At 36.1% G+C, this 23,799-nt stretch overlaps 1 long non-coding RNA gene across 1 annotated transcript; it reads right to left on the bottom strand.

Annotated features, from left to right (window-relative positions):
- Positions 1 to 11,287: 11,287 nt before the first annotated feature.
- On the bottom strand, positions 11,288 to 13,770 carry LOC131802245 (uncharacterized). Its single transcript, XR_009342112.1, has 3 exons — positions 12,663 to 13,770; positions 12,509 to 12,599; positions 11,288 to 12,445 (listed from the first exon to the last, which is right to left on the bottom strand). It is a non-coding gene; the product is annotated as an uncharacterized LOC131802245 (long non-coding RNA).
- Between the last annotated feature and the right edge of the window lie 10,029 nt (positions 13,771 to 23,799).

Below are 23,799 nucleotides of genomic sequence, written 5' to 3'. Positions count from 1 at the left end.
TCGCGTAGCAGTCGTCGGAATAACAAAAGTTTTCTAAATTTGGCACTTTTTGTAAATAAAAGGCCTTCGGCCGGGGCTTGAGGTTTTCACCTATGGGTATGTCCGACACCGGCTAACGCGAACCAAAGCTTTCTAAATTGGATACCTTTTGTAAGTAGCCGGCCTTCGGCCGGGGCTTGAGATTTTCTCCTCTGGGTATGTCCTAAACCGGCTAACGCGAACCAAAGTTTTCTAAATTTGACACTTTTTGTATACAGCCGGCCTTCGGCCGGGGCTTGAGATTTTCTCCTCTGGGTATGTCCCACACCGGCTAACGCGAACCAAAGTTTTCTAAATTGGATACCTTTTGTAAGTAGGCGGCCTTCGGCCGGGGCTTGAGATTTTCTCCTCTAGGTATGTCCTACACCGGCTAACGCGAACCAAAGTTTTCTAAATTGGATACCTTTTGTAAGTAGCCGGCCTTCGGCCGGGGCTTGAGATTTTCTCCTCTGGGTATGTCCTACACCGGCTAACGCGAACCAAAGTTTTCTAAATTGGATACCTTTTGAAAGTAGCCGGCCTTCGGCCGGGGCTTGAGATTTTCTCCTCTGGGTATGTCCTAAACCGGCTAACGCGAACCAAAGTTTTCTAAATTTGACACTTTTTGTATATAGCCGGCCTTCGGCCGGGGCTTGAGATTTTCTGCTCTGGGTATGTCCCACACCGGCTAACGCGAACCAAAGTTTTCTAAATTTGACACTTTTTGTAAATAGCCGGCCTTCGGCCGGGGCTTGAGATTTTCTCCTCTGGGTATGTCCCACACCGGCTAACGCGAACCAAAGATTTCTGAATTTCATTCTTACGCAAAATATACCTTTTTTTATTGAAAACATAGTTTTAATGAACTGGTTAGAATCGGGTTATGCGGATGGAAAGACCCATATCTCTGGACTCAGTAAAGGTATTAGCACAAATTGAACCTTTTTGGAAAGGTAGAAGTGTCAGCTATAATTTGGCATCAATTTTGTTGTCCCCCATAATGGACCCTTTTTTGACTTTTTGGGGGTTTTATAAAAAATCCGGGTCCAAAAAATCGATAATTTGACTATAACTTCCGAACCGTAACATCTTACCCCATCATGTGACCACTTGTTGGATAGGTATTTCCATAAGCTTTCCAACGATACCCACATTGTCTATATCGGGTAAGTGGATCCGGGTCTAGTCGGGGTCTCAAACCCGGACTTTCGGGTCAAAAATCTGGGGTCCCAGGTCCGTCCCCCAAGAAAAAAATAGTTCCCCGGGATCATGGTTAAAATACCTACCACTGAAAAAATTTTCGAAAAAATTGAAGAGTTTTTATTAAACTAGAGTTAAGCCGCGGAGTTATATTAAAGCTCACGTCTATGCAGTCGAGCCCGCCTCAATTGATGCATTGGAAGACAACAATGCATTTATTATTAAGTCCGTAAAACAATAAAACAATTTTGCAATTCTACTGACTAAAAGATTACTTCATAACTTACCTTGAAAAGCCGCAACTTTTTAGAATGAATGTTGTTTTTGCTGAGTTCGCCAGGGATCAACGTCACCATCACCAATAACAACTTCTCACTATTCTTTCAGAGTTTTTACTTTAAATTATTTTCGACACCGCTACAATGAAAGCACTTAAACATTTTGTTACGTTGAATTTAAAACAATTTTATGAAAAGGACAAAACTTTGTCAAACTCCTTCGCACAGAGTCGTATTTGTTGTCATATGATTACCAACTGAAGTACTCGCGAGTACCATGTAGCCAGTCTAATGCAACCATTCGTTAGTCGTCAAACGGCCGTGTTCCCCTTTGAAAAACAATTTTGCGAATTTGTGCATTGTTCTTTTATTTTATTAATAATTTGTAATGAAAAACTATTAAAATAAAGGGAACAAACGAAAAAAATATGAAAAAAAACAACATTGAAAACTTTGTGTGTTTTGTGACATAAATTGATTTGTATTTGTGTGTTCGTCACTATTGTGGGAACTCGTTTTGTTAAAAAAAATGACATAAGGAACAATAACGCATTTTTGCATTATTTGTGTGTCATTACATAAGGTTTCATGGACAGAATATTCGTATTTTTAAAATTCTTTAAATGAGAAATTTACGGTATAGCTTACCATAGAAACACCCTATCATATCCCTTATCGTCTTCCATGAATGTTTTTCCCCCATGTGTTACATGAGCTGTAGTAGGGGGTCATGTCCATATGTGCTCCGACTAGCTTGGTCGCCTCTCTGGGTGTGGTCCCAACCCGTCACCCCTACTCCTGACATGCAGCAATTAAAATGAAGACACAACACTGAATACTACATTAACACAACGATGCATCACCTCCTATACTGGACCCCCAACCGATGACCAATATCATGCCCACCCAACCATGATCAGTACCTCCTCTTCTTTACTTAACTGACCCCACAAACCGCCCACATCCACCACTTACCTCGTCCTTAATTCCTCTTTAGCTAACTTAACACATCATCTTTTTAATCTTGACAAACATTCAAATCATTTTTTATTATTATTTAAAAGAATTACTAATCCTAACAAGAAGTCGTTTATGCTTAATAAAAAAAAACTTACAACAATAAAAATACAATAAATATCTAAAAAAAAATTATCACATAAAAATTTAAATAGTTGTTTTATTCTTGCTAAAGGGTTGTTAGGAAATTTTAAATTTTAACGGCTATTTGCCAAATTAAATAACGAACGGTCTTTTGACCATGAATCTTTTACCTCAAAAAAGGTTTATTTCATGTCCAATTCCATGAACATTAATAGACAAGACTGAAATTACACTCGCAAAGCTATTTTTTTTCCGAATCCACAATGAACGTGGTTTTTAATATATATACTTTTAACACTTTCAAACCCACCCTAATAACCTCGACAAAAGAGCTCTGTTGCGAAGAAATTTAATGGGGAACAAAAAAAAAACTATATTGAAACCTTAGCTTTGAGAATGCTGAAAAAAGAAAATTTAGACACGTAACAAACAAATAAACATAAATAATAATACTAATAAAATAAGTCAATACAAATAACTAAATCTAAATATGAATAATATTTTGACAGGAATAATAGGAATAATTTTTGATTTTTAAATGTGATAAAAAAATTTTAATATTAGGTCAATAAAAATTGTTTTTAGATGAAAATTGTAGTTAAGAATAGTGACGCCAACTTCTTATTCATTAATTTTACTACTTGCGCCACTTAGAATTTTGTTTCCAGGCTTTTTCTTATCTTCTGCACCAATCGTGGTAATCGCAAAAATCTTCCACCTTGGAAACACTGTAAAATTATGACAGTTTGTCGATATATGTGTGGATCCTATTGTGTCTTGGATCATTAACACAGCCAATTTTTTCTTTATAGGAATAAAGTGGTGCTGAACCGAGATCACGTGGAATGCTTGTATAGCCACTGTCCCGTAGATGGCGGTGGGGCAGATATACTGGTGCTATAAAAAGTTGGGAAATTATATTTTCCTACCTTCGCAATACCGGGATAATGTTTGTGATGTTTGGTCTTCACCCAAGAGATAGCGCTTTTCTTTCGTTGTTGCGCTGTCGTGTGTAAACGTGGCTGGCCTATCCAAGAAATAGGAATTTTAATATTTGGCTTAAAAGAATTTAGCCACTTTTAATAATTACCTCAATGGCTTTCGCCTCACACTTATTAATTAATTTATCCACTGGGTTCACCGCAAAGACCAACAAAAATCACACAATCCTCCAAGCAAACCTAATTTTAAAGACTTGTTAATCATTTTTTTCCATTTTTCACTAATTTTCACACAATTATCACCTTTTATTTAAATTTGTAGTTCTTTTTTCAATTTAATATCTTAATAGTCATGAATATTTTTCACTGAACTTCCAATTTTCAGTATGAACGTTTTTTCTCGTTCAGCACCAATTTTCTAACTATTAACCTCTCTTCATTGGCTACTCTCTTTTATAACCTTTTCAGTGCGCCGTTGTAGCTTTCCACTGATGGACATTTTGTTCATTAGACACCAGTTATCCTTATCTAAATTAAAGAAATGGTCTCTGTCTAGTGAAACTTTCATACTCATATTTGCCCAAAAAAATTAAGAGTCACAATTTTTCTCGCGACTGCTATCTAAGAGTATTTAACTCCACATCGGCAACACCGTCTCTACTTTGCTTAAGTTCCATTACCAATTCCATTTGGGTTATCACTTCGTAGTGAATGCCATTCATAGCCATCTGACAACTGTCATTGTTTTTGGCATTAGTATTTGGCGGTGGTAGTATAAGCTTGAGTCGTTCCAATTTATTTTTATATTTCTAAAATTAAACCATTTTATATTTATTAATTATTTCTTTTTTTTTCTTTTCAGCGGTTTTTCTGGTGGCGGAGTATCGGAGCCGGCCATATTTCTCGTGAACACACATCACTTTCCTTGGAATGTAATATGGGCTCACTGCAAGAATTTTGGCTGCCCCGACACTCTCCCACCGGTAATGTATTTGCCGAAATATAAGTCCTGGCCACCATTCCCAGGCAATACTAAACACCACGAGACAGATCTTTTGCCAGCCACCAACCAACATCACAGGCATTTTAATTAGCCTGCATATCAAGAACAATTCTAACATTACTAACAAGGCATGGCTAACAATGACAAGTGTTACCCGCAACAAGTGCCTACCAAAACCTAAATATTAACCCCTTACTAACATCTAGCCCTTCCTAGCTTCCCCATCTTTAAAGGCACATCGGAAGCTAGGAATAATTTAATTCACCCGTGGTTTGGAGACCGCCACGAAGGCAAAAATGGTCTCCCCTAAAAAACCCTCCACGCAAAATTTTTTTTTGGGTGTCCAGGTGCGGACTTGGGCATTTCGAGGGCCTCGCAACAAAACTCCATCACTGGCAAAAACTGCCGCCAGAGATGGTGTGCTGAGGGCCTATGGATTCGTGGCTACATTTGTTTGGATCAAGTCCAACGTGGGGAATTCTCACGCCCTGAGATGAGCCGGGCAATCAGATTAGGGAAGTATTAATAGGTATTTGTAATTGAATGTTCCGATACTTGGTGACCGGTTTGTTTCTTTCCAGGGCTGGATTTTCGGACATCACTTCTGGGCCTATCATTTGGACCTACAGGAACTAGGTTTGGATTTGTAACGGACCAAGGGTGAGTTCGATATATCTATAGAATTAGTCATACTACTAGATGGGTGTATAATCACGATAGGGATATTAGACTAGAGGTATAAATAGAGGTGTATAATTCGGGGAAGTGTATAATTAGGTGTATATGGGAGACATTCACGAACATATTCAGGTACTGGTTTATCACAGGTATTATTAAATCACTATATTGCACTATTAAATTGAACCTAAAACTATTTGGACAACACAAACATACATGCTTAGTCCTAAAAGTATCACAGGTTCAGTTAATATTGCACATTATGATTTAATATCCTTTACATGATAAACGCCAATAGGCTGTCCTTGAAGATTCTCCAACTCGTACATATTTCCTCCTATAGGCTTGACAATACGACATTTCAGGAATTTCTTGCAAAATTTTGCATTGACATTCCTTGAAAAATCGGATTGGACAATATTCCGCCTATATACCTCTTGGCCTGGTCTAAATTTTACGACTCGAGCCCTCCTATTATATCGCTCGGAGCTTCTCTCATAAGCTTTGTGGAGATTTTGTTTGACCTTTTCACGAATTAGGCCTAATTTTTCATGTCTCTGTAAACCAGACAACTCATGCTCTGTCATAGACATCAATTTCCGAGCCAGGCTATAATCTTGGCCACTGGAAAACATGTGGAACCCGTATATCGCGAAGAATGGCGTAACTCCTGTAGCCGAATGTATCGAGTTCCGCAATGCACATTCGATTTCATTCAGATACAGGTCCCAGTCTCTGTGATCTTCTTCTAGATAGGTTCTTATAGCCGTGATTACAGACTGGTTAACCCGCTCAGAAGCGTTGGACTGAGGGGCATAATAGGCGGTCTTTAGATGTTTAATTTTGTAAGAGTCCATCATAGCTTGAAAAGTTTTAGAGACAAATTGGGCCCCGTTGTCGCTATGGATCACTTCGGGGACCCCAAATTTATGAAATATTTCCTCCACCAAAAATTCTACAACATTTGCGGCAGTGGCTTCTTTCATAGCCTTTAAAAAGGTAAACTTCGAGAAGTGGTCGACAACAATAAAAATGTAGGCATTCCCTTTTTTAGATCTTGGATACTTTCCTAGGAAATCGATGTATAATTTTTGGAAGGGTCTTTCGGTAACCACTTCTCTTCCTATATCTGGCATTAAATGTTGGTTGCTAGATTTAGCTTCTTGGCATTTTTGGCAATTCTTTATGTATTGTTTGACCTGACTCGCCATGTTTGGCCAATAGAAAAATCTTTTAATTTTTTCAAGGGTTTTGGTTATACCTCCATGACACGCCGTAAGTGATGTATGTGCCTTGACAATGATTTCATGGGTAATCCCCGTTGGTAGCCACAGCTTCCACTGAATTTCATCCTCTATTAATGGATCTGGAAGACTTTTCTTATAGACCATCCCGTCGTTAACCTTTAAATCCGGTAATCGTTGGCTATTTTCATTGATGGTTTTTATAAGATCAAGGTACTCTTCGCTTTCGAATTCTGTTGTTTCGAAGTCTAGAAATTCTTCCATATTCAGTTCGTCGACCTCCTTATCTACGGGAGCTCGAGACAACATATCGGCCACAACATTTTCTGATCCCTTCCTATGTTCGATTTCAAAGTCGTATGCCTGTAATTGAAGTGACCACCGTGCTAATCGACCACTCAAGTCCTTTAAGGACATTAGCCACTTTAAGGATGCGTGGTCGGTTATCACGGTGAAAGGCATCATTTCCACATAAGGCCTAAATTTTCGAATCGCCATCACCGCAGCCAAACACTCTTTCTCGGTCACGCTATAGTTTCTTTGACACGAGTTAAGCTTCTGCGAGTAGAAGGCTATAGGGTGTTCTTCCTTATTATTGCTTAACTGGAATAAAACGGCCCCTATGCCATAGTCCGAAGCGTCGCATTGTATGTAGAAGTGTTTAGTAAAGTCGGGATGGCGCAGTACGGGAGCTGAGGTGAGGGCCTTTTTCAAATTTTCGAATGCCCTAATCCCTTCATTGCTAATTTCGAATTTTTTTGACTTTTTGAGACTATCGGTCAAAGGTGCAGATATTGTTGCAAAATCCTTTATGAACCTGCGGTACCAGCCCGCGGTTCCGAGAAAGCTCCTAACTTCGCGTGGGTTTCTGGGTATTTTTATATTCTTAATCGCCTTAATCTTATCCGGATCTGTCCTCAATCTACCTTGGCCAATAATGAAACCTAAATATTTTAGTTCCTGGAAACAAAATTGGGATTTTTCCATTCCTATTGTTAGGTTGGCTTTTTTCAGGCACATTGCCACTTCGTTTAATAGTTGTAGGTGTTCTTCAAATCCACTCGAGATAACTAAGAGGTCGTCAAGATAGATGAAAACGTGATCTTTTAAACGCTGAGGTATGACTTTGTCCATAAGTCTGCATAAGCGCTGCGCTGCATTACAGAGCCCAAAAGGCATTACCCTAAATTGGTATAATGGCCTACCGGGCACTGTAAACGCAGTGCAGGCTTTACTTTCCTCGTCAAGTTCGATTTGCCAAAAGGCGTATTTCAAATCGACACTACTTATGAAGTACGTTTCATCTATCCTGCTCAATATCCCATCAATATTTTGAAGTGGGTACGCATCTTTCACTGTCAATTTATTTAGTTTGCGTGCGTCGAGACAGAACCTGTTTTTCCCCGGCTTCCGGACTACAGTGGTACGGTTACTCCATGGGCTCTCGCTCTCTTCTATCACATTGATCCGGAGCATGTTATCGATTTCCTCGTACACTATAGCTTGGACAGCTGGGGATAGCGGATAATGACGATCTTTAACAGGTTCTGCTCCTTCTACTAACTTAATGCTATGTTTTTCGAGAGTGGTTTTACCTAAACCCTTGTTTTCAAAGGTGTCAAAGTTCTTTATGACTTCATCTAATTGTTGCTGTTGTTGGGGCGATAAATTATGGGGATTCAGCTTATAGGCTTCATCATCCACGATATCCCTTTGAATCTTCTCGACATCTATTTCACTAGCCTCAATAATATTGGGTACTAGATTGTACTCTCTCCAAAAGTCTATACCCAGATACAATTCTTGTTCCAGGTCGGGACATAGATACAACTCCAACTCTCTCACTATATCATTATACTTTAAATCCAACTTTACTTTTCCCACTATTCTGTGTTGGTGGCCAGAGGCAGTCTTTACATTAGTAAAAATTGGGCTTATGGTGACGTCGAGAGGTTCCAAAAATTCTCTACACCCTCTACCCAGGATGCTGACTGAAGCCCCGGTGTCTAACAGACCCCTAATTTTTGTCCCCTGGACCTCTACTTCGGCAAATAATCTTGGATCAGATCTAGCACCATATTTTTCAACTGACGCTACCACTAAATTCATCTCCTTACGCTTATTTCTAAATTTTTGGCGGATTTTTTTAATTTTGGAATTATTGCCCTGTTGGACCTCGCTATTACCCATAATTCGTGCTCGAACCTTCTCATAATTTTTCTCACGAATCTCTAGCGGTGTATAATGCCTCATCTTAGGTTCAAAGGTTGCTTCATTGGCTTTTGATATATGGTCTAATATAGGCTTAGTAGGCGGATGTGAAGACCCTTTTAATACACTTAGGGGTTTGCAGTTGGACGTGGCCCCCCCGTAGTGTCCACGCCCCTGTTCCGGTTTCCCTGTTGGCAAATATCGCATTGAGGTGTTTTAATACCAGGCTTTCCGCACCTATAACAAAATAGGGTCCTGGTAGTTGCTTCACATTCTCTGAAGGTATGACCCGTTTTCTGGCAATTCCAACACCCGATATTTGGGTTACGTTGCCTCATTGTTTGTAGGGCATCAACTTCTTCAAATCCCTTTTCATTATGGTTATAATCCCCCTGATAATAATTATCCTCAAAATCAACCTCATTGACCTGCCTTTGTGGACGAGATGGTGGTGGAACGTAAGGTCTATTTTCTCTCCTGAGGAAATTCTTTTCAGCTTCATTGCATTCTATGCGAAGCTGTTCGACTGAAGAGACTTGAATGGGGTATACAATACGGCTAACATTTTCTCGGATATTTCTCTTCAGTATTTTGATCATATCAAACTCCCTTATTGATTGTACCAACTTTGCCCTCATCTGACCCATAACATGAAAATAGGCATCTATGGACTCATTAGGTTGTTGTTTTCGTTGGGCTAATTCGGCTATCAACTCTACAGTAGTCTTTGAGGATTGGTATTGGCTCAGTAGACTGTATTTGAGCTCCTCCCAATCATGGATTTTGTTTGTTTTCTCAAACAACCAATACCATGACTCAGCCCTTCCGTTGAGTATAAGGGGAAAATCGCGTATTATTTCAGCCCACGGTATTTGGTATTGACGCTGGAAGTATTCTAGCCGATATACGAATTCTTCCACGGAGAGTCCAGACGAACTCCCATCGAAGTGAAGACCTAACTTATTAATTCTAAATAATCTTGGGTCAAATGGGGTCGGGTGGTTATTCTGAACCAAATCTTGTCTACTCGACCCATTCTGTCCGGAATTGACCTGTGGCATGGAGTTGTCCCTAGAAGAAGCTATTTCCCTTGGACCTTTTGCCGGATCTAGTGCTGCTGTATAGATATTAGGAACCAACTGGTGTCTTGGCAATTGGCCCAGATTCTCATTTTGTTGGGAAATTACATCCCTGCTGTTGGAAGCTACATTTGTGGCACTATATGTTGGGGCTTCCGCCACCGGGTTACGATTTTCTCCTATTCTATTACCTTCTTTTATAACTTTGGTCAAATTTATTAACGTTTTCTTTATATCATCCATTTCATTTGCTAGGTTTTGGATCTTATTTTCCAATATTCTATTCACTCCAATATTTCCAAGAGTAGGCACTGCACTGGCCTGAGGGTCACCACCGACAGTCCCTTGCAGATACACTGGACCCAGGGAATTTGTTACCGGAGAGCTAACGTTAATGGTTTGGGACATATCCCTAATTTGACCCTGATCGTTGGTATTTCCCTCCGCCATTTCAGAGTTAGTATCTTCCTTCTTTTTCTTATTCTCAATTGCTATCGATCTATTTAAATCAAATAATCCAGGTCTATCTCTCTTTCTGTTCTTTTCTTTAGTTTTGGACCGAGTGGCTATATTCATTCCCAATGATGCTGTGACGATTTAAACTATATATGGTATACTATAACCTATTTTATTATATTAATCTAATTAGTGTTTTTTTTTTTTTTAATATCAATTTTTTTCTTAATATAGGAGGAATTTCGGACGAGATGTGATGTGTGCAGTTGCAATTGGTCTTCCAAAAAGGTATGTTTAGGTGGTGATGCATAGAACAACTTTAAACACAATATTAACAAAAATCCCAAATTTGCTTTGTGACATGATGCACCGTGATACGAGCACCCATTTACTGTTCAACATGGACAGATACAACAGATCCTAGTAATTTACTAGGACGGATACCTTACGTTTAAACAGGCTCACAGAACAAATTAAAACCGAACACTACAAGTTAACATTTAATCCTGGAAACGATTTGCAACTACCCTTTGCAAACTCATGCACTGTAGGCCAAATCCTTCCCAGTTTTGAATATGTCATTTCACCTCTTTTAACTCCGTATTCCAACATGCATCACTCCATACAACACTCTGGCTCATGTCCAGACTGGCTATGGAGTGAAAACACTTTGGGATACCGAAACGTGAGAGGAGAAATGTTGGGCTATTTCAGAAAAAAATATTGGACTATTACCAAGTGTTTTGCTGACCTACACTTCTTTACAACATTCGGATTTGCATCCGAATTACATTCTAGTTTGGGCGCCATACTGTTACATGAGCTGTAGTAGGGGGTCATGTCCATATGTGCTCCGACTAGCTTGGTCGCCTCTCTGGGTGTGGTCCCAACCCGTCACCCCTACTCCTGACATGCAGCAATTAAAATGAAGACACAACACTGAATACTACATTAACACAACGATGCATCACCTCCTATACTGGACCCCCAACCGATGACCAATATCATGCCCACCCAACCATGATCAGTACCTCCTCTTCTTTACTTAACTGACCCCACAAACCGCCCACATCCACCACTTACCTCGTCCTTAATTCCTCTTTAGCTAACTTAACACATCATCTTTTTAATCTTGACAAACATTCAAATCATTTTTTATTATTATTTAAAAGAATTACTAATCCTAACAAGAAGTCGTTTATGCTTAATAAAAAAAAACTTACAACAATAAAAATACAATAAATATCTAAAAAAAAATTATCACATAAAAATTTAAATAGTTGTTTTATTCTTGCTAAAGGGTTGTTAGGAAATTTTAAATTTTAACGGCTATTTGCCAAATTAAATAACGAACGGTCTTTTGACCATGAATCTTTTACCTCAAAAAAGGTTTATTTCATGTCCAATTCCATGAACATTAATAGACAAGACTGAAATTACACTCGCAAAGCTATTTTTTTTCCGAATCCACAATGAACGTGGTTTTTAATATATATACTTTTAACACTTTCAAACCCACCCTAATAACCTCGACAAAAGAGCTCTGTTGCGAAGAAATTTAATGGGGAACAAAAAAAAAACTATATTGAAACCTTAGCTTTGAGAATGCTGAAAAAAGAAAATTTAGACACGTAACAAACAAATAAACATAAATAATAATACTAATAAAATAAGTCAATACAAATAACTAAATCTAAATATGAATAATATTTTGACAGGAATAATAGGAATAATTTTTGATTTTTAAATGTGATAAAAAAATTTTAATATTAGGTCAATAAAAATTGTTTTTAGATGAAAATTGTAGTTAAGAATAGTGACGCCAACTTCTTATTCATTAATTTTACTACTTGCGCCACTTAGAATTTTGTTTCCAGGCTTTTTCTTATCTTCTGCACCAATCGTGGTAATCGCAAAAATCTTCCACCTTGGAAACACTGTAAAATTATGACAGTTTGTCGATATATGTGTGGATCCTATTGTGTCTTGGATCATTAACACAGCCAATTTTTTCTTTATAGGAATAAAGTGGTGCTGAACCGAGATCACGTGGAATGCTTGTATAGCCACTGTCCCGTAGATGGCGGTGGGGCAGATATACTGGTGCTATAAAAAGTTGGGAAATTATATTTTCCTACCTTCGCAATACCGGGATAATGTTTGTGATGTTTGGTCTTCACCCAAGAGATAGCGCTTTTCTTTCGTTGTTGCGCTGTCGTGTGTAAACGTGGCTGGCCTATCCAAGAAATAGGAATTTTAATATTTGGCTTAAAAGAATTTAGCCACTTTTAATAATTACCTCAATGGCTTTCGCCTCACACTTATTAATTAATTTATCCACTGGGTTCACCGCAAAGACCAACAAAAATCACACAATCCTCCAAGCAAACCTAATTTTAAAGACTTGTTAATCATTTTTTTCCATTTTTCACTAATTTTCACACAATCATCACCTTTTATTTAAATTTGTAGTTCTTTTTTCAATTTAATATCTTAATAGTCATGAATATTTTTCACTGAACTTCCAATTTTCAGTATGAACGTTTTTTCTCGTTCAGCACCAATTTTCTAACTATTAACCTCTCTTCATTGGCTACTCTCTTTTATAACCTTTTCAGTGCGCCGTTGTAGCTTTCCACTGATGGACATTTTGTTCATTAGACACCAGTTATCCTTATCTAAATTAAAGAAATGGTCTCTGTCTAGTGAAACTTTCATACTCATATTTGCCCAAAAAAAATTAAGAGTCACAATTTTTCTCGCGACTGCTATCTAAGAGTATTTAACTCCACATCGGCAACACCGTCTCTACTTTGCTTAAGTTCCATTACCAATTCCATTTGGGTTATCACTTCGTAGTGAATGCCATTCATAGCCATCTGACAACTGTCATTGTTTTTGGCATTAGTATTTGGCGGTGGTAGTATAAGCTTGAGTCGTTCCAATTTATTTTTATATTTCTAAAATTAAACCATTTTATATTTATTAATTATTTCTTTTTTTTTCTTTTCAGCGGTTTTTCTGGTGGCGGAGTATCGGAGCCGGCCATATTTCTCGTGAACACACATCACTTTCCTTGGAATGTAATATGGGCTCACTGCAAGAATTTTGGCTGCCCCGACACTCTCCCACCGGTAATGTATTTGCCGAAATATAAGTCCTGGCCACCATTCCCAGGCAATACTAAACACCACGAGACAGATCTTTTGCCAGCCACCAACCAACATCACAGGCATTTTAATTAGCCTGCATATCAAGAACAATTCTAACATTACTAACAAGGCATGGCTAACAATGACAAGTGTTACCCGCAACAAGTGCCTACCAAAACCTAAATATTAACCCCTTACTAACATCTAGCCCTTCCTAGCTTCCCCATCTTTAAAGGCACATCGGAAGCTAGGAATAATTTAATTCACCCGTGGTTTGGAGACCGCCACGAAGGCAAAAATGGTCTCCCCTAAAAAACCCTCCACGCAAAATTTTTTTTTGGGTGTCCAGGTGCGGACTTGGGCATTTCGAGGGCCTCGCAACACATGATCACCTTTACCATTTCCAAACAAAATTCCCACTGATTTCTGTCAACACCACAATTCAATGCTTTTAGTTTTAATTACTTAGAAATCCACATAAATCAATGCACATAAACACATTTTGTAACGTCTTTATGAATTTTATGAAAAATACAAAACGTCAAATTCCTTCACACACACAGTTGTATTTCTAGTCATATGATTACCAACAAAAGTACTCGCCAGTACAGCTTAGCCACTCCAATACAACCATTCGTTAGTCAGCAAACGGCGGTGCTCCCCTTTAAAACGTAAATTCGCGAATTTGTTTGGAAAGTGTGCATTGTTATTTATTTCGTTATTAATATGTTATAAAGAATTATTAAAAAGTTGCCAATGTGAAGGGAAAACATAGAAAAATATAAAAGCAACATTAAAAACTTTGTGTAAACTCAATTTGTGTGCTTTTACCACTTTACAAACATCATTATATTTTTTTTGCATTTATGTGTGTGTTGTTGCGGTAAACGACGCACAGTGGTCGAGGTCGTATGGGAACAGCGGCCAAAAATACTTTCAGTGCACATATCAATATGAATCTTTGGTTATGGTACCTTGATATGATAAAAATAAAAAATGTGACAAAATGGATATGGTCGATGCATGTTTTGGCATGGTCCCCTTACAACGTACCTCCCGAATAAGGGTTATTTGTCCAATTTTTGTCACATTTCTACACCAGATTGCAATGTGATTTGACATTTTACGTTCTACCTGCGGGTCCCCCAGTTAAGATACCTCCGAAAATAGAAGTATTTTTTTTATAAATCAATTCCAAATTTGATTTTTTTAAACAAAATAATTGCACAAATAATTTGTTTGACCCAAGGCCCGATTGAAATTGTAGATAATCACTCAAAATTTAGGTATAGCTCCCATTATATTTTCATTCAATTTGCCTTATATTGTGCACCAAACTTGTATCAGCCCAAATAGTATGGAATACACGTATGACCAGATTGGACCTGAAGATAAGTATGTTCATCCGATTTGTTATTTTTGTCCTCCGCAGCCGTAATATGAACTCTGTAACAACGATATTTGGGGAAATATATCAAATATAACTCAGAAATACCCTTGCTAATTTTTATCGAGATCGGTTAATATTTGGATATGGCTCCCATATATATCTTCGTCCGATTTGCCTTTTATTGTGCACCAAACGTGTAATATAAGCCCAAATGGAATGGACTTTGGTACTTACGGCCAAATTGAGTCTGGAAACCAGTATGTCAAATTTGGTGGAAATCAATTCAGTTATAGCTATAGCTCACATACATATTGTTCATCCGATTTGTTCAATTTTTTCTGCATAGCCGTAATGTGGACTCCGTAGTAACGATATTCGGGGCAATATATCAAATACAGCTCAGAAATACCTTTGTCAAATTTTATGGAGTTCGGTTCAGATTTAGATATAACTCTCATATATATCTATCCGATTTCAAGATAATTCTGGACCAAATACAAGCCCGAATTGAAAAGGCGCAAATGTCTCGACAAATTTAGTAGAAATCGATTCAGAGGATTATATTCCTCCCATATATTAGTTCCTTTGGACTTTTTATTATTACTACTATCATAGTTGGTATGATTTAATTCTCACAAATTCCCCATTAAAACCTTTATTTGTTATGCTCTACGACATATGCAAAGTGGTGTAGGGTAACATGAAGTCGGCCCCGCCCAACTTTAAGACTTTATTTATTGATTATTGTTTGGTAACGTTCGCTGTCCCGTTATAAAAGGGTCGGAGCTCAGAAGAAGATGGTTAACAAGATCTGTGTTTGTTGAAACACGAAACTTTTTTTGGGTATTATTTAGTCGAAACATTTTTATATCTTTGTTTCTAGACTCCACGGCATCCTCCTATAATTATCTAATATATACAATGACAAATTTCTATAGACGGGTGCAGTGCAAAGGCCTTAAATTTTTCGGCATTAATCAGAGGACAATGCTTGAAACATTATTGAACACCCCTCAGTTACATCCTTATCAATCCCAAACAACAAAAACATATTCTATATCACTAGCACCATAGAACTGACAAAATTGCAGCGAAGTCACTTCAGTATATTGGGCATAACATACAAATCTGACAAAATCTGAAAGTTAAATTAGCATTTTTAGAATCTTAGGGCCATTACTAATGGCACGAAAAAAATCACATTGGAGGATTCAGGGGGGAAAACAATTAAAACTTTACCTGAAATCCAATTTTATTTTCAAAATTAATCTTAAAGGCAACTCAGACTCAGTCTATATTATACACAACTACTAAACACACAAATTACTGCACTAAAAATAAGTTAATACCTTCCCTTTTAATAATAATGCCAAGATTTGTTATTTTAAAATGTATTTAATTTTGTAATACAGTTCTGTTTTTACTCCACTTTTTCTCTGATCCCACTGAAAAAAACTACTAACTACATTTTCTCTTTTTTGATGCTATTTTCGAAGTGTCCCGTTAGAATGAAGCCAAGATTATTATGTTTTCTAAAAAGCTTAAGCCCTTAAGAGTTCATTTGTACAAATTTGACAATAAATATCTGATTTTCATTTTTTGAATTTTGGCCAATGGCAGCGACCACTGTGCGACGGTTTGGCTGCCCGGTTGATTAACATGGAAAGGCAAGAGGAAGAGAAATGTATTTTGGCGCAAAAATATTTTTGGGCGTCATTGTGGAATACAACCATTCGTTAGTCTCAAACCGGTGGTGCTCCCCTTTAAATTGGAATTTCCCGAATTTCTCTGGAAATTGTGAATTTTTTTATTCTGTTACCAATATATAATAAAAAATTGTTAAAAAGTTCTCAATGTGAAGAAAAGATAAGAAAAATTATAAATTGTTGTGAATTACGCTTTCTATGACATTTTTTCATACATCATGCATCGTTCTTTGGATTTGTGTGTATGTGTTCGTTGTTGTTGCGGAAAACGGTTTAGTTCCCTCAGTTGTTAAACTGAAAAGACAGGAGGAAGAAGTGTGCAATTTTGCGCCAAAAATTAAGTTGCGTGTCATGACAGAAAGGGTTTAATGGCAATTCATTGTAAAAATTGTGAAATACTTTTATGAAAATGTATTAAAATTATGAAAAATAGTGACAGAACCTCATAGTGTGGGTTATTTTTATCGCTGGGAAACGGGATATCATGAATTGATATGAGGCGGAGGGTGTATGTTTCGTAGATGACATTGGTAAAGTGCAAGGCTATGACATGGTAGATGAAGAGAATTTTTATTTTTCAACAAAAAGGAAATAAGTGTTAGCGGGGTCCCCAAACTCAAGCCAGCGAGTCATGGGTGATTGTTTTTCTTCAAATAAAGCATGAACTACGCGAAAGACCATTAAACAATTTTTTTCAAGATCAATTTGGAGCTGGTTAGTGTAAAGGTAAGAGCAGATATATTATTTAAATTTAATCATTTAATAATCTTTTCTAAAATCTTAACTTCTAGATCAGCGAAAAAATGCGTTTTCAAGAGACAAGAGGTAAGTGAATTTTTATTACTTTTTGAAATTATGTCTTTGAGTATGAGTATCGGTTTGGTTCTGTGATATTATTTTATGTATTGTGGAATATTTGAATTCGAATAGATTTGAAATAGTAGATATTTTCATATCTGCCCCATATAGGGCGACAAAACTATATCGAAACAAATTAACTACGTGTCTTTCCACAAAATCCGCTTCGGGAATATTTGCAGTCGATGTAACCATGGCCGTTCGTCTGTGGCCTGGGTGGAGGACTGGGACTCACGATAACTCTTAAAGGAAGTAATTGATTTGGTCCGAAATCGATGCATGATATTAATCAAACCATGAATAAAGTTCGGCATAGGCCGTGTTATTTCATCCCTCATACTAGGCCAACATTTTCAGTAATGACTCCTTTAAAGTGAAAAACCAATAACCACTTTTCTTTAATTTTGCACATTTCAATATTTTTGTTTATATTAGTGCAAGTGTGAAATCGGTCCAATTGTCGAATTGGAATAGACCAAACTACGAACGTTGCAATAGTGTCCGATTTTCTTTAGACTTCAAATATTCTAATTAGATAATATTTGAGATATTATTTTTCGATATGATTGCTCTGTTTGCCTTTTGCATCCATTGCGTATTAAATTAACGCAACAAAGAGGATGTATTCGAAACTTCCATCGAGACATAGGTCCAGGTGGATTAAGCCACTAAACTAATCTTTTTCCAGAAATTTTATAAAAAAATCTATATAATACTTTGAAGACATGTTTGTATCACCCAATTCCAATATTTCGAACGAATTGAGATAGAATGCTAAAATTTTGCAAATATGTTAACTTTGTCTGTAGGCGGGTTAAGTTCGAAAATTTGACATGTAGGGCTACGTTATGGTATAGCCCCATATAATTGTACCTCTCGATAATCTGTAATTTGAAGGTTTTGATATTTTGCAAATTTGTTATTAAGAGTTTGTAAAGGGTTCTACCCCTGGTGGCTGAACAATTAATACGTTCAGGTTTTCCTATAGCCCACATAAAAAAGTATCTCCCGATATTTGTTTTTTTTTATAATTTTAGCCACATTTCAAACTCGGTTTTTTGGGTTCGTAATGGGTACTATCTCCAGCACCAGATCAATGCCAATATAGATTCACATTTTGCTATTACTCCCCATTGTTTCGGTACTTCTTGATACTCAGCATGCTGATTTTAGCCACACTTATCAGGGGAATCGTATGTAGGGTTTGTAATGGTTTCTGCCTTCTGTAGAAGAAATCAGCTAAAATAATCTACTATAAAGGTTCCACATTTTTTTACAGACTTGGGTATTTAAATTCGCAGTATATAACGATCTTTGTAGTTGGAAATCAGTACCACAACCTTTCATTTATTTTGAAAACGTTCTGCCACGTTCACTGGCAAAAATGGAAGTGAAGTCATGATAGAGGGTTGTTTGATTTGATGGGATGTCAAAAATTTTAAATATAAAAAACACACAATTTTTTAAACATATTTTTTTTAACGTTTTGATGATCAAACTAAAATAGCTATAGAAAAGCTATAGAACGAGAAAACAAACACATAAAATAGCTATATTTTTCCACTGTATTTTCTTAATATGTTTTATTAATTTTAAATTGCTTAGAAGAACGTAGAACTCACACTATAATAGCTATATTTTACCATTCGGTAGGATTCGGACACACATCCTAAATGATATTCTTTAAAGTATATTGATTGATTGAAGACCAATGTTTTATATAATATTAAACTTCCATATGAATCAAGGTAACGTTCCTCCCTTCTATAAATTTGTTTAGTTAGTACATAAATCTATGAATAAGACCTTTCGCATCCAACAACTACTCATAATCGTTGTTTGAACCAACTTTATCAAACAAAATATATCAGGTTTTATACTTCCACCAGTATAAGAGAGTATATTTATCTTATCATTCCATCTACGTAATCAGCGCAAAATTCTAAGACGATTTAACTATGTCTTTCCGTCCGTTTGTCTAAGTCAATCACCATAGAATTGACATTTTGCGCTGTCTTTAGTCTGAAGTCAGATCAGGTTCAAAAAGGATTTTATCAATCAATGTCTTCGTATAAACCCCATTTAACCCCCAACAAAGTTTTCAACGGACTTGTTTGAAATTTGTTATTGGAAGTTCTTTATAGGTACCATCGCAGTTTAAGATCTTCAACCTCCAATTTCCCACATTAAAGAAAACAAATTATTGATATATTTTTCAAATATTTCAAAATTGTTTATTTCGACTTTTTGTGTTCATTAATAAAAATTAGTTTATTTTTTTACTAGGTAAAAATTAACATAAGTTCTTTTACATAGACTTTTTTGTATACAAAATCAGTGCTTAAACAACTATTTGCTTTAATTTACAAATAAACCTAGAATTAGAATCTACTTGTTGCGCTAAGATTAATTAAATTAAAATACAGAAATAAGCAACAACAAAAAAATTGCTCTTTTTTGGGGTTATCGACAAAGCTGCTAAGTGCAATTTTAAGAATCGAGTAAAATATTATTTACAAAATTTGGAATAATTTTTTGGGATATTTTATAAAAAATATTTGTAGTTAGAAATTAATTTATTAGAATTCTATTGGTGATGATTTAATTATTTTTAAATTAATATTTTTTATATAATTGTTTTTATTGTAGTCTTTGCATTTTTATTGAAGAGTACAATATCTTGTTAATAATACTTTCGAGTTTATTTGTAAAAAATATATATACTATTTTTTCTGAAATCTGTAAATTATTAGCCAAGTGTATATTAAGGCGAACATCTTTAAGGCATTTGTTTTTTGTGTGTAATTTAAGGTGTGTTTATAGCATTTTAGAAAAATATCTGTCGTTTCGAATTCAATTCTTCATCTATTAGGAAATGTCTTCAGTTTGGAAATACTTTTTGAAACTATTGGAATAAATAAATTATAGAAAGAGAGATTATAGAAAGAGAGTTTAGATAATGGCACCACTTAAAATATCCTGAATAGTTCCCATCAAAAAATAGTTTTGTTTCAGTATACTAGGTAGCGTTTTTTTTTTAATATACTGATATCCCAAAAAAAAAAAAAAAACAACTAGAAAGTAAAAAGTGCGTAGACAGTACAATGATCATGTTCGAAAAAAGATTTCTTCATTGGAACTGGAGGTAATTTATGATTTATTTATTATTATTTATTTTTCTAAATTGTATGTTAACTTTTTTACTCTGTTTTAGATCCCACAAGAATTTACTAGTTTTGCAATTTTTTTTTTCGATATTATGAGGGGAAAATCGGTTATTGTTCTTGCAGATCTGTTTATTTTTCCAGACTTACTGAAATTAATTTGAAAATCTTATGAACCTACCATATTTGGGGACTGACACCGACCTGATTTATTGCCCACCCTTAGAGATCTTCCTATTTCTCTTTACAAGACTTCTTATTCGGGAAATCCAAATACCATTTCCAGATCCAGAAGATTTTTCGTTATAGCCTGCTGGATAGTTAAGTTTTTAAATCTGGAGTAAGAAGCGGATTATCAGAAAGTAATACAGCATGTATTGCTAGCTTCCACACACATAATTGATAATCCAACGTTTTAAACGTGATAGATAGGTAGTATTTTCCACGGCTTTGAACCATGCGGAGGACAGTATTAAAAACCATTATTACGACAATTGCTAACGATCATATTCTGTGGTACGTACTGTTCTTGTGGGGTCCTAAAAGAATATGTGTGGGATATACCGTAAAACACTGTTGGAGGACCATATTGTTATTGGAACTTATGTTAATAGTCTAACACTGGATATTTTACTCTGATCAACTCAACATCACCCATTTTATTGTTTGACCTCTTGAGTGTAGGGTTGCCAATTTTATGCCATTTAGAAGAGCTGGTATCACGAAGTTTTAGTTTGTGGAACATTGACACCCTCCTGTTCTCTATTCGGGTAAGAACAAGCCCAATAAAATATGGATAAGTCACAGTGGATCCTTGTCTCAGTCACTTGATCCCTAATAGTAATCCACTTAAGTAAGACCTGGTATCACGAGGTTTTAGTCTATAAAACTCTGGCATCCTCCCGCTTCGTAAATCTCTTAAGGGCATCTGTAGTCACCCTACAATTTTTTTATACCCTGCACAACGAACGTAGCCAACGTGTGGGCCGGTGTGGCCCTCTGAAATGGTTGAATTTTAGAAATTTTTAGAGAATTGTGTTTGAAAATCTAATTGTTTGCCATTTGGCCTCCAATCCATACTATGCTATTCTCCATAGTATAGAGGGGAGGCCAAATCTATCCAAATCTTGTCATTTCGTTTGAAATTCGAAATACTCCTCGGAATATTTATTTTAGACCGTACAAAATATATAAGTATATACATATATTAATATATACATGTATAAAATTCGGCACTTAGTGTTAGCAATGAGTTCCAACTTCTGTGATAGATCATTGTGTGTATAGGCCCATATTATCATATAGCCCCCATATTTCGATACTTCCCGATATCCGGTATTGTGACGATTTTGATCATATTTTCTAACCAAAATGTTTTAAATTTGGTACTTTTAGTTTGAAATGGATTCTACCTTTGATGGCAGAGCATTATTTATATAATTCCATGTTTTCCCATAGCACCATATTCCTGTACCTCCCGCTATTTGGTATTCCGACGATTTTAAAAAAAATTTGTAGCAGAGTTTCAATTTTGGTATTTACACACTTTGGGTGGGCTTTTAATAGGATCACTCTTCAGCCACAGAAGACTACGGAAATAGGTCCCCGATTTTTTATATCACCCATATAGTGCTACCTCTGAGCATTTGATATTTTGGAAATTTGAACAACATTTTCTGTACCTCCCGAAATTCGGTATTCGGACGATTTTAACCACATTTTGTAGCAGAGTTGTTTCAAATTCGGTATTTACACTTTGGGTGGACTTTTAATAGGTTCACTCTTCAGAGACAGAAAACTACGGGAATAGGTCCACAATTTTTTATATCACCCATATAGTGCTACCCCTGAGTATTTAATATTTTGGACATTTGAGCCACATTTTTAACAGAACGGAGAACAACCAGGAAATGGGTACCATCGACCTTACGGCGTTTTGAAAGCCTTTTGCCACTCGAATTCATTGGCAAAAATGAAAGAGGACCAAATATTTAATACCGACACTTTCATTTTTAAATTGCTTCTTTACCTCATGGTGGAGGATATTAAAAGTTCGTCCTGGCCGAACTTAAAGCCTTTTTTATTTTATTTATTAAAAATAATTTTTGAAGTATTCTATCACAAGGGGTTGGGGTCAGTAAGAATTTAAAAATAATAACTTTTTTCGATTATATTATTATTTTAGATTATGAGGTCACATATAGCCTGACAATCCAATCAATCAGTCAGCTATTCGATTCGAGCAAATAAAATCTAAGGAAGAAGATCGTGTAGCAAATGTTCTCAAGAACGTTCCTTGAAGAATGCATTTTTATCTCAATTATAAGGGATTTCTCCCATACCATCTTCCCCAAAATATCAAACTTTCACATATTTGAAAAAAATCATGTCAATCACTTTTAAAGCGCTCTCTCGGATTACGTTTCTAAATTTTGAACAATTTAATGCCTTTCAAATTTTCTGTCTTCAATATTTCTTCTAACCTTGTAATTAAAGTATTTTCCGAATTTTCTTCTAATACCCTCCACCATAGTATGGAGGGTATATTAAGTTTGTCATTCCGTTTGTAACATCTAGAAATATACATTTTAGACCCCACAAATATATTCTTGATCAGCATAAAATTCTATGCCGATTTAGAGATGTCCATCCGTTTAACCGTCTGTGGAAATCATACTAGCTTCCGAAGGAAATTAAGTAGATTGATAAAATTTTACTCAAATGTATATTATGTCTGCAGGACTTTTGGTATTGTAAATGTAATGTAGGTAAATGGGCCATGTAGGTCTACGTTTTGGTATAGCTCCCATATGACGGTACCTCCCGGTATTCGGTATTTTGATTATTTTAGCGCAACTTTTCACCGGAAATGTTTCAAAGTATTTAAAATTCGTAATGGATACTACAGCCAAAGACATAAAATTGTCTGTGCAGGTCTGCGTCTTCGTATAGCCCCCATATAACCTCCCGATATTTGGTACCTCCCGATATTTGATATTTTGATGATTTTAGCGACATTGTTCATCGGAATTGTTTTAAATTTTCTATTTGAAGTTCGGTATCGGTACTACAGTCTATGACAAAATATTACTTATGTAGGTCCTCGTCTTCACATAGCCCCCATATAACGATTGTTATTAAAACGGTATTTGTTACAATTTTTTTTAAATTTTCCCTCCAAGTGGTGGAGGGTATTAAAATTTCGGCCCGGCCGAAATTAGGCTCATTTTTACTTTTATAAAAGGCAGTAATGGTTTTGTTTCATATTTGTTTTTGTTTTTCAAAATCATTTTTTAATTAATTTAAAACTTACATTATAA

Source organism: Musca domestica, unplaced genomic scaffold (genome assembly GCF_030504385.1).
Source record: "Musca domestica strain aabys unplaced genomic scaffold, Musca_domestica.polishedcontigs.V.1.1 2, whole genome shotgun sequence".
NCBI lineage: Eukaryota > Metazoa > Arthropoda > Insecta > Diptera > Muscidae > Musca > Musca domestica.
The sequence above is the reverse complement of the archived record's forward strand: the minus strand, read 5'-3'. Positions and strand labels throughout refer to the sequence as shown.